Genomic DNA, 12,117 nt, shown 5'->3' on the forward strand with positions numbered 1-12,117 from the left:
AGAGTGCCACCGGCCACTAGGGGGGCTGCGCCTTTCTGCATCAATAGAATAGACCCTACTCACGTGACGTCACAGCCACGCCCCCGCGCCATATTGTCCGTATACTCGTCATGTTAATGCATTAGCGCTTCGTAAATTCCTCCTATTATGGCGTGTTTTTCTGCTCGTTAACATTAATAATCAAAATGGTGAAGTCGTGTGTGGCGGTCGGTTGCAAAAACAGAGAAGATAGACGGAGAGACTTGAATTTTTACCGTATTCCGAGAGACCCGAAGAGGAGACCGAGATTGACTGCTGCAATTTGACGAGAAAACTGGGCTCCAAACGACTACCACAGATTATGTATATCTGATAAGATGCATTTAATATATATTTAGAGGGTTTTGGGCTGACAACCACAATTAAGATCATTGCTAGGCTAATCGCCGACAACATACACTCAGACGTTGTGAATGAACTACCTGAAAATTTCTAATTATAAGGGGATAATCAGACAGTTGCCATACAATTAATTTACAATTTCACTATTGAGGTCAAAAGCCAAAAAATAAATTCAACTAGGGACAATCTGGAGTAGTGCTATCGCACTTCATATTTATTACATATTATATATGCAGTGTTTCCCACAGGATTTTAGGAGACTGTGGTGGGAGGGTCTCTGACCAGTGTTTCCAATAAGATTTTTTTAAACTGTGGTGGTGGGCTGCATCGGAGTAGGACAGCCTCACCATGTCGTGCCACGGCAAATTTTTTTTTTTTTTTCATTATTTTTTTCCCCCAAGAAGAACCATAACAAAGATATATTTGAAATATTTCATTAGCTAGGCTAATGTTATAGCTCTCAGCTACGGTACATGTATGTAAAATGCGTAGCTGATTACAGCTACGTTACCCTATGTAATAATGCGACTTTTTTTCTCGTAGCAATAGTACCACTTACATCCCGTAGTGACTCAGGGCTGGCAACCCAAACTGTTGAAAGAGCCATATTTGACCCCCCCCCCCCAAAAAAAAAAAAAAAAAAAAACTGATACAGTATGTTTGGAGCAGCTAAACATTAAAAGCCTTGTACAAGCCTTATAATTATCAATACTAGCTATATTAGCCTACTATAAAAATGACTAAGTTGGCTAGAAATACATAATTAGCCTTCATGATTAAATGTTTATTTTCCCTGCAGTGGATCCTATAGCGCACCACGTGACTACTCTGTTGTACAATGCCACCACAAGTTTAACTTCATTACGATATTAATGAATTGAAAGAATGTGTGTCATGTTTGTCCTCCTAGAAATCATATTAAAACAAAAAATATATTTCCCTCTCCCATCTTTTTCCATAAAAAAAAAAAAAAAAAAAAAAAACTCAGAAGCAGCGCTAAAGAGCCGCATGCGGCCCGAGAGCCGCGGGTTTCAGACCGCCGTTGTAGTCCTCCTTTTCCCTTTTTATTTGACCCTCATAAGTACTACATTACCACAACAATAACAGTCCTTCTGTCAACTGACCCATTTACAGGACTGGGGGAATTCTAATAGCCGTGTAAAGAGTTTTACTTGATTCGGTGAGAAGGTGAATAGTTTTTTCCCCGTTGTTCGTGAACTAAATTTCCACACAAACGCACATCGAGGTACCATTAACTTAGCAAGGAGAAGTATGAGGGTCATTTTTCGAGTGTCCCAGAGCTCGCGAAATTGGGGGGGGGGCGCATTTATCCAAGTTTCGTCAGCCGTAATTGTCTGAAGTTGGCGCGCCGGTGTTGTGCCGAAAAATAGCCACTCCACGCGAAATGTCCCCCCTGACGGGAGCGCCCACACGTCACTCGTACAAACAGCCTTTTCTTACCAATCGATGGACACGGAAACGACGTTCTTGTACCGTCAATATGTATCATTTTACTCTGCTTGAACTAATAAATATTTTACTGTGACCAACGCTCTGAAAATAGAGCAAGGCTTTATTTTGGGCCCCGCCTCTCCGCGCAAGTTCAGTCAAAGTTTGCTCTCCGTCCAAGACGGCCGTCCACCGCTCACTTTCGCCGAAAAGTCCGATCCAAACTATTGTAATGCCCCAGATGTGGGGAAGAAGGAGAGAAGTCTGTATTTGCTTACCCACTTGATTGTGGTAACAATAATAAAGAAAAACAATAACAAAATAACAGCGGGCTGCTAAGACATGCGACCGCTATCTCTCGCTATCTCGCTCGTTCTCCCATTCTTCCTACTCGTTCCCCTTGCGTCTCTTAAATAAATAAATATATAAAATACTACTTTAAAATGCTACTCTACTACCTCTCGCGCGGGTAGTAGAGTGGAGTGGGCTACAGCTGTGTAATCGGCTGACTGACGCATCTGATTATTATCTCTTTTTTTTTTCGGCGGGGGGGGGCAAACGAGACTGTGGCGGGCCCAAACGAGACTGGCGGGCTCTCGTTCATTTGTGGGAAACACTGATATGTATGTAGTGAGAGTGCTATCGCTAAACCATATAAACATTAAAAGCCCTAGCTCCATTGACAAATTATATGAAATACATTAGACTCAGCAGTGGATGTTAGCAAGAACAAAAGATTTTGAATTGAAAATTTCGTAACTCACCTTCCGAGCACAAGATTCCTGTCGAATTTTCGTGTACGAGGACCTGTTTCACCCAACCAGTAACGTAGCATTTATAAGCCTCCAAGCTCTTTAAGTTTTTCAAACTTTCGTGAGAATAGGCTGATTTTTATGTGGACAAGATAGTTGTAAATATCAGGATAGCAGATGTCAGGCGAAGCCAGCGGGTCGAAAAACATCGATTTAGGCATCAAATACGGATCTGGCGAATGGATAAACTGAAGCTTTTCCACGTAACTCCTTTTATGCAACGCATCCAATGAGTTTACAGCGTCAGATAACACCGGGGCTTCCATGAATTGCTCTATAACTTGCTCGACTAATTGAAAACAATGAGAATAGGTTTAAAAAATAGGTACAATATGGCGGCCGGAAACAGCGACACGCCCATTTTGTGACGTAGGTGAGTAGGGTCTATTCCTTCTAGTGAGGGGAGAATTAGGTGTTTTGAGCTGTTTATGCTGATGCATTGTGTTCGTCCTGCACATATTCCAGGTTCCCTCATGAAGAAACACCTCTTGTTGTCAATAAAAGAGAATTCAGAATTGACTGTGAGGGGTGTTTCTTCAACAAGAAAAAGGCTCAGTGCTTTAATACTGAATGGCGGCGATGATGGCAGACAATTTCGTTTCTAGTTTCAGCGACGAATCCGACGTAGAAGGACGTAACGAATGTTCATCTAATGGTGACGAGGAGAGTTACGAAGCTTTAATCGGTGTCTTAGGTTACCAATTTGAGCCCAAACGAACGCCAATGGAGCGTAATGAAACGGTCATTGAGGGGAGCAATGACACTGATGAAACATCGGCAGCAGATTGTGTGGGAAACACCAATGATTTGTTTTGCATTTCTTTTTGTGAAGCTGATACACCGTGACTGCATAATAAAGGAATGCATAGAATAATTATCATTTATTGCGCTATCATAGCTTTTCGCTCTGCCAACAGACACAAATATGAATGAGATCAGAGGATTTGTTCTATATATTTTGCGAACGATAATGTATACATGTGTCCAGTCCTGTATCCAATGCGTGACATTTTTTTATTATAAAAGAGTACTCACTCTGGCAATTTCGAGCTTGGCTGCTCCCCTCCTTTGCTTAGCCTTAGCCTCCTTTGCTAGTCATCATCCTCTTTCTTGATATCTCGGGACATTTAGGTCGCTGCGCGTGTATGGTCGGCACCGCATCTCCTTTGAGCAGCAATCTTTTAGCAAAATCCGATTTCACTTGTCCATAGTTCGAGAAGCTTTCAGGTGGAAAATGCGCACCACAGAAAAGCGTGCCGGAGGCAGTGTCTAGAAAATTAGCCCTCTTTGCACGGACGAACTTTACCCATCGTCTGCGTAGTCCAGCTTTTTTTTTCGCGTTCGGGAACTCATGGATACTATATTCCGATAAATAGCTATTTGTACACCACATAGCACAGCAGTTTTGAACCATTTTTGAGATGTTTTCGTCAAACAAACCCCAACGCTACTCTCTCGTCGTTAAAAAACAATGGATCCTGGCTCCGCCTCGACTGTCAATTTTCCTGATGTTGCTATCGCTCGGGATCGCTACATTTATCACTACTGCTGTCTTCTGATGTTTATCCACCACCACTATGTCAGGCTGGTTGCCCATCACCAGTTTGTCTGTCTGGATCTGGAAGTCCCACAGGATCTTGGCTCGGTTATTCTCGACCACCTTTGGAGGTGTCGCCCACCTTGACTCTGGGGTCTCCAGTCCGTACTCGGGACAGATGTTCCTGTACACTATGCCTGCTACCTGGTTATGTTGTTCCATGTATGCCTTGCCTGCCAGCATCTTACACCCTGCTGTGATGTGCTGGACTGTCTCCAGGGCCTCTTTGCATAGCCTGCTCCTGGGGTCCTGTCTGGTGTGATAGACCCCGGCCTCTATCGATTTTGTGTTTAGGGCCTGTTCTTGTGCTGCCATGATCAGTGCCTGTGTGCTGTATTTCAGTCCGGCCTTTTCTAGCCACTGGTATGTTCCCATGTCAGCTACCCCCTCAATCTGTCGGTGGTACCTACCATGCAGGACTTGTCCTTCCATGATATCTCCTCAGGGTCCTCCTCTTTACTGGGCTTCTGTTGCCTAAGGCATTCACCGAGCAGGTCATCACTGGGGGCCATTTTCATGATGTACTCGGAGGGATGTAGGTTCCTCCTGGATAGTGGCTCTGATGCTCACTAGTCCTCGGCCTCCCTCTTTCCGCTTTGTGTAGAGCCTCGGTATGCTGGACTTAGGGTGAAACCCTCCGTCCATTGTAAGGAGCTTCCTTGTCTTTTTTTTTTTTTTTTTTTTTAAATCTGTCATGTTCAGCTGTTGACCAGGGAAAGAGGGGGACGGGGTGGGGGAGTCTATAAAATAAATGATTTAAAGGGGTAGAGTGTACACAAATCAGCTCTGTGATCTAAAACCCAGTAATCATGTGAATCCCTTGTGAGTGTAACTCCGTTGGCGACCGACTCTACGCCGCCCCATCGCCAGTCCCGCACCGGGACCCCCCCACCCGAGCGCGACCCATCACATCCAGCCGCACGCGAGCCCCACCAAGCACGCGACAGCCACACAGACGAGCAGAGACGCCACGGGGACGCCAACCCAGGGCCCCGGCCCCCACCCTGCCAGCCCAGCGAGGGCGGGCTGGCGGGTGGGGGGGGGAGTTTGTTCAGCGCAGCCCATCCCTCCTCCCGCAGCCCAGCAAGGCAGCCATCGTTAACCCCCCCCCCCCCCCCCCGGGATCCATGGTGGTTCCCCAGGCCACCCACACACCCATCAACTGGCCTTCAGGGATGGCGAAAGGGGACGCACCACCAGCCCCACCCCGTCCACCAATCCGGCCCACGAGCCACGGCCGCAGCCCCCCAACCGGCACGACACGCCACGGGACCCCCAGGGGCCCACCAAGCCCAGGGCAGGGTCCACCCACCGGAGCAGGCAACATCCAGCCGATACATCGGCGCACAGCCAGCGACCCGTGACGCAGCACAGGTCGGATACCCAGTCAGACAAGAGAGGGGAAGGCGGAGGCAGGAGGTCGCAGAGGAGCCGTGCGGTGCGACGCGAGACCGGAGCCCTGACCTCCCCCCACTCCCGTGGCCGGCGACCCAGGCAGAGGGGAGGCCACCACGCCCCGGGAGCCACGCCATAGAGAAAAAATGTGGGACCCACCTACCACCGTATTACTGTGGCTGCAAGGTTCCCGGCTGGCAGCCATTACCCAGCACCGTGATGGCATTGTGAGGGGAGGGTAGCTCAATGTATGCATTTAAATAGGAGAGCTTGGCTTGGGGCAGTGGGACCGCAGTATGAAATTTCTACCCAGCCGCGCGTCCCTCCGCTCTTTGCTGGAGCTCTTGTGTGGAGTATGATGTGTGTGGTGTATTTAAAAAAAGGTGCAGGAATGGCGGGGCCTGCCGTGAGGAGGTAACCGTGAGCACCCCCCCCCCCCCAACAGGTCCCTACCATCCCACAACCTTGGGGTGTGATGCATTAAAAACGGGGGAGCCGGGCCGGGACTGTATGGATATTTACAGTGCCGAAGTGAGAAGTGTTTGAGTTAAGAGGCAGGATCGCGTGGGCGTGGCTCCGTGCACCGAAACCACCAGCTGCAGGGCGGGAGAAGCGCCAGGGCCCCGATCAGCCCCTGCCCCAGACCACCCAAGGCGCTCGGCCCCGCCAGCAGGAGGGCAGTGACAGCCGCCACGGTCCAGAGAGGCGGACAGGGCCGGAGGCAGACCAGATGGAGGCGCAACCCCCCCACACCTACCCCTGGGACAGCACAGGTGCGCGGTATGACACCAGGGGGCACCTCCCCGATACCCGGTACAAGGAGATGGACAAGGAGCTTCCTTGTCTTGATGTCGGTAGCCTGCATCTCTTCCAGTGGCTAGGATACGATTCCAGCAGGGTATCTGATTACTGGTAGGGCATAGCTGTTAATGGCTTGGATCTTATTCTTGCCATTCAGCTGACTCATGAGGATCTGCCTCACCCTCTGTAAGTATTTGTTTGTGACAGACCACCTAGTTACTTTCTCATGGTTCCCATTTGCCTGTGGGATCCCCAGGTATTTGTCCCTTTCCTGCACATCAGTTATGTTGCCTTCAGGTAGTTCAGCCCCTTCAGTTGAGATCACCTTCCCAATTCTGGATACCATTCGCTCACATTTATCTAGTCCGAATGACATCCCGATGTCATTGCTGTATATCAGGGGTGCCCAAGTCCGGTCCTAGAGAGCCCCTATCCAGCTTATTTTCCATGTCTCCTTCCTTCAACACACCTGAATCAAATGATCAGATCATCAGCAAGCGCTACAGGAGCCTGATAACGATCCTGATCATTTGATTCAGGTGTGTTGGAAGAGGGAGACATGGAAAACAAGCTGGATAAGGGCTCTCGAGGACCGGACTTGAGCACCCCTGCTGTACATTTCGTGAGGTGAATCAGGGACTCGATGTCACGCTGGTTCTTGGCATAAAGCTTGATATCATCCATGTAGAGGAGGTGACTGATGATTGTACCACTTCAGAACTGGTACCCGAAACCACTCTTGGTGATGATCTGCCTGAGGGGTTTAGGCCTATGTGGAACAGCAGAGGTGACAGAGTGTCTCCTTGGTAGATACCACATTTGATGCTCACATGGGCAATTGGCTTTGAATTGGCTTCTAGAGTTGTCTTCCACATCCCCATTGAGTTCTGGAGGAAGGTCTTTAGTGTCCTGTTGATGTTGTACAGCTTCAAGCATTCCAGTATCTATATGTGTCGCATGGCTCCAACAGATACCAGGAACAACGTCCGACATCTCCGTTCAGAAGTGCGCAATCCTAGGGACAGCTAAGATCCTGCGCAGAACCCTCAAGCTCCCAGGCCTCTGGTAGAGGACCCGAGCTTGAAAGAAGAGACCATACCGCCCGGGTGGACGAGACGACGATTTCACACACATATATTATAAGTTTTTGTTAGCTGTTTGTGAATTTTTATGCTTGTACGCTATGTTCACTTTCATCTTGTATAACTCATGGGGGCTAAGCCCCCCCCCCTCCCCCCAACGTCCTAGTGACGCCCCTGCCTGAGTCTATATCTTAGAATCTGCTTCATAAATAAGGAAATCCTTTATCTTTTGGCTCATCTAAATCAATAATCAATAGATGGGTTTATATTGACGCTTCATACATGTACGTAAAGCTAAGTAATAGTTTTACGACGTAAGTGACGTCATAGCGAATTGGAATAATATGGTGCATCTACCAAGTCTATATTTATTAGGGCTCCTTGATTGCAGGTTGAAAGCAAGATGTGGGAACGACCACAGCTGCGAGCAATCACAATGATCTCGACCGTTGCCAGCTACGACAGCGTGTCCGTGCGCTGCTGCAACCCTCACGCACACGCGATAATATTATTATTATATTTATACATGATAAATTATTATTTAATTATTATAATATAATAATATTGATTTTTCATCGTAGTGCACAGCTAGAATACATGTTCGCAGCGGTTTACCCTATGTAATAATATTATTGTCGTCGCACCAGTATAGCTCTAATCTCGTCCTTTTTTTCTATCTCCCTGATTTTGTCCTAATCCTCCATCGTATTTTTTGCTTCGAAGTAAGAAAAATTTTTTTTCCTCGATGTGAATTTTTTTTTTTCCTTTCATTGGAATTTTTTTTTGCTTGGGCCTCTATTATTTTCTTTTACCTTCCTGTTTTTTCACATTTTTCACTTTAACAGGTGCAATAGTAGTAGTAGTTGTGGTTGAAGTTGCGTTATACATCCACTAGATGGTATTGCTCTGCTTCGACTTGAAAAAATGTTTTTGCTTTGACTTCAATTTTTTTTTTTATATCTTCCGTGGTTTTTTTTCTGTTTGACAGAAGAAAATCTTCCGTGTCCCTTAAAGTGCATGTGACACGAAAAAGCATGTTTATTTCATAATAAATGCGGTATTTTATGCCGCATGTATTTATGAATGATATGGACTGCTTGCATGTGCGTGGAAGCAATCGCTATATTTATTTAGTTTTTTGAAGCCCACGCCATGAAAATGAGTGACTTCCGGCTTCGGTATTGCATTGAGGAGGAGGGCACTGTGACGTGTACGGGTGAAGGCGTCCTCTTCACTAGACAGCGTACTGTTGTGTATGAGGACGAAGGATTCAGCTGATTTTGCGGATTCATACGTTTATTTTTCGTATCACGCCAGCCAAACGGCTGCAGAAAAATCATTCTGTGTGAGGGAGAGGCGTATACGCCTTTTTGGAGTTTCAAAAGGTTCCCATTCACCATGTATATTGGCCTAAACAAGCCCGACTACTGTGGAACCATTGGACTTACGAGGAAGTGAGTAACCATCTTGTTTTGTATTATGTCAAATACGAATACAGCGATTACAAAGTAAACACAACAAAATTTCTTTAAATAAAGGACTACTTACGTTTGATCATTGATAGGCATTAGCATGGCACATAATGGCATATTAGCTGCACGTTAGCTTCACAACAACTGCAGCCCCCCTCCTCCGGGGAACGAAAAAATTGCTCTCCGCCTGACGGTTTGCCAATCCGCGAAGACAATCGACAACGCAGTCGCCATGTCAAATAATCCGGGCTAGTTATGTGTGATTTTCCGCTTCGAAGACTTTGAAACATAACTCTGTTTGGGTTAGCATGTCGGCTAACTGTCACGCCTCTTGCTTTGTTTACATTCTCCGAAGCCGGGGAAGGGAAATGACATATGTCCGATTTAGGTGTCATAAAATATCGTTCGGGAGGTGCGACAGTAAAGGTGAAGTCGACAGTTTTGACCATTATGGAGTAATTTTGCCATGTCGTCTTGAATAAGTGCATTTTTATTATTTAATTTCCATTTAGCACAAAACGTTATTTGTCATGACCATGTCATTTATTTAACAATTGGGGAAAATACTTGGATAAAAAGAATATCCTGTAAAAATATAGAAGAGACAGAAACAATGACATTTTGCAGCTTTCTTTGTCGCGTTTTCCCCGTTGTGAATAATTCCCCCTCGACGGGCTGACTGGTCCTTTTTCAAGCCATTTATATAGCTATTGGGGAAAAATACTTGGATAAAAAGAATATCCTGTAAAAATATTGGAGTAGAGAGACTGAAACAATGACATTTTGCGGCTCTCTTCGTCACGTTTTCCTCGTTCTGAATAATTCCCCCTCAATGGGCTGAATAGTAAAACCGATGAGCCCAGTCTCCCTCTGACGTCATCCACCTGTTGGGGACGCTAAAGCCCTATAATGGTAGGTGTGGCTGACCGGCAGATTAAAAGACTAATTTCTCGTCATCTGTGCTTTGCTAAATTGTTGTATATAGTCGAATCGTCTGAAAATATGATTCTAATTCACTTAATAATGCCATTTAAGACTTTTTTTCTCATGTCGTATGCTCTTTAAGGGGCTTTTTAATTAAAAAAAAAAAATTTTTTATGTCTTATTTATGTACTTATGTTTTATTTCCTCTTTTTTTCTTCTTCTTCCATTTCCCCTAAGGGGCTCCGTATTACAATACTGATACTTACTAAGATGAAGTTGTGCTGAAACAAAAAACTGTTTACCATATACCATAAATAAATCTATAGACCCTACCCACGTGACGTCACAACTCCTTCCTCCTGACTGGTGCCGCCCAATTGTCCGTCAACACATCATGTTTCCCTGTTACGGCTACGTACATTCCTCCTATTTACGACGTGTTTTTCTGCTCGTTAACATTAATCATCAAAATGGTGAAGGCGTGTGTGGCGGTCGGTTGTAATAACAGAGAAGATAGACGGAGAAGACGGAGAGACTTGAAGTTCTACCGGATTCCGAGAGACCCGGAGAGAAGAGAGCGAGATGGCTGCTGCAATTCGACGAGAAAACTGGGCTCCAAACGATTACCACAGATTATGTAGTAGTCATTTTATATCTGGTAAGATGCATTTAATATATATTTAGAGGGTTTTGGGCTGACAACCACAATTAAGATCATTGCTAGGCTAATCGCCGACAACATACACGTATGTTTGTAGTGAGAGTGCTATCGCTAAACCATATAAACATTAAAAGCCCTAACTCCATTGACAAACGACATGAAATACATTAGACTTGACAGTGGATGTTAGCAATAACAAAAGACTTTGATTTGAAAATTTCGTAACTCACCTTTCCAAGCACAAGATAGGTTCCTGCCGAATTTTCGTGGACGAGGACCTGTTTCACCCAACCAGCAACAAAGTATTTATAAGCCTCCAAGCTCTTAAAGTTTTTCAAACTTTTGTGAGAATAGGCTGATTTTGTGTGGACAAGATAGTTGTACAGTTCAGGGTAGCTAGCAGATGTCAGGCAAATACGGCGGAGACAGCGGGTCGAAAAACATCGATTTAGGCATCAAATATGGATCTGGCGAATGGATAAACTGAAGCTTTTCCACATAACGCCTTTTATGCAACGCATCAAGTGAGTTTACGGCATCCGAAAGCACCGGGTCTTCCATGAAATGCATTATAAATTGCTCGATCAATTGAGACCATTGATAATACAGACACAAAATGACAGACAAGTGGGCGGAACCATACAGCGAGCACGTGATTTTGTGACGTCGGTGGGTAGGGTCTATATATACCATTATTTTTTTTAAAAAATCTGACATTGCAAACAGTTACTCACAATGTTTCTTATTACTTGAGTATTCATTTCAACGAATACTATTTTTTACTTATACTTCAGTACATTTTTGGATGACTACTTTTACTTAAAGTAATATTATTTAGAAGAAATGCTACTCTGACTTGATTACAAATTTTGGCTACTCTGCCCACCTCTGAATAATAGTATAAAATATGAAAAGTACATTTAAATATAGTGGACTGAATAAAAACAAGGTATTAATTATGATTAAAAATAAACAAGCAAGCACTTTAAATTTCGAAGCAGAGTCAATGAGATTTTTATTGGCGGGGGCTGGTACAGGGGCGCTGGAAGTCACTCACAGCAGGAGGTGCTGAGGATCTGTTTTAGATTTTCTAATCCAAAAACAGCATTTTCAGTCCAAATGTGTCATGCTCGCTTATTTTCTCCATACATGGCATTACACACGCATGCCGGATAGTTTACGTGATACTACTAGGTTACTATAATGACAGCATTCGATTTCACCTAGAGTTCTGGTATTGGAAATAAAAGTGCCTGTGTATGATTATGCAAATCTCCGCAGCTAGACGGCACAATGACTCACGAACACATTTCAAAACTAAAAAGGTCCAATAAGCCTTGGTTTAACACCCCCTTTTCCCAACACAAAAATAAATAGCTCAATAGCAACAGCAAATAGTATTATTATGGCTACAAAAATATCCTACCTATTTGAAGGCACCAAAAATAGATTTCCTTTCTGGACTCCACAGTCTAAATCTGCAGCAAACTGTTCCCCACTGGGCACTATTATAGAACTATCATTATCTTCATTTTCGACCTCC

This window comes from Corythoichthys intestinalis, chromosome 13 (genome assembly GCF_030265065.1).
Source record: "Corythoichthys intestinalis isolate RoL2023-P3 chromosome 13, ASM3026506v1, whole genome shotgun sequence".
In the NCBI taxonomy this organism is placed as follows: domain Eukaryota; kingdom Metazoa; phylum Chordata; class Actinopteri; order Syngnathiformes; family Syngnathidae; genus Corythoichthys; species Corythoichthys intestinalis.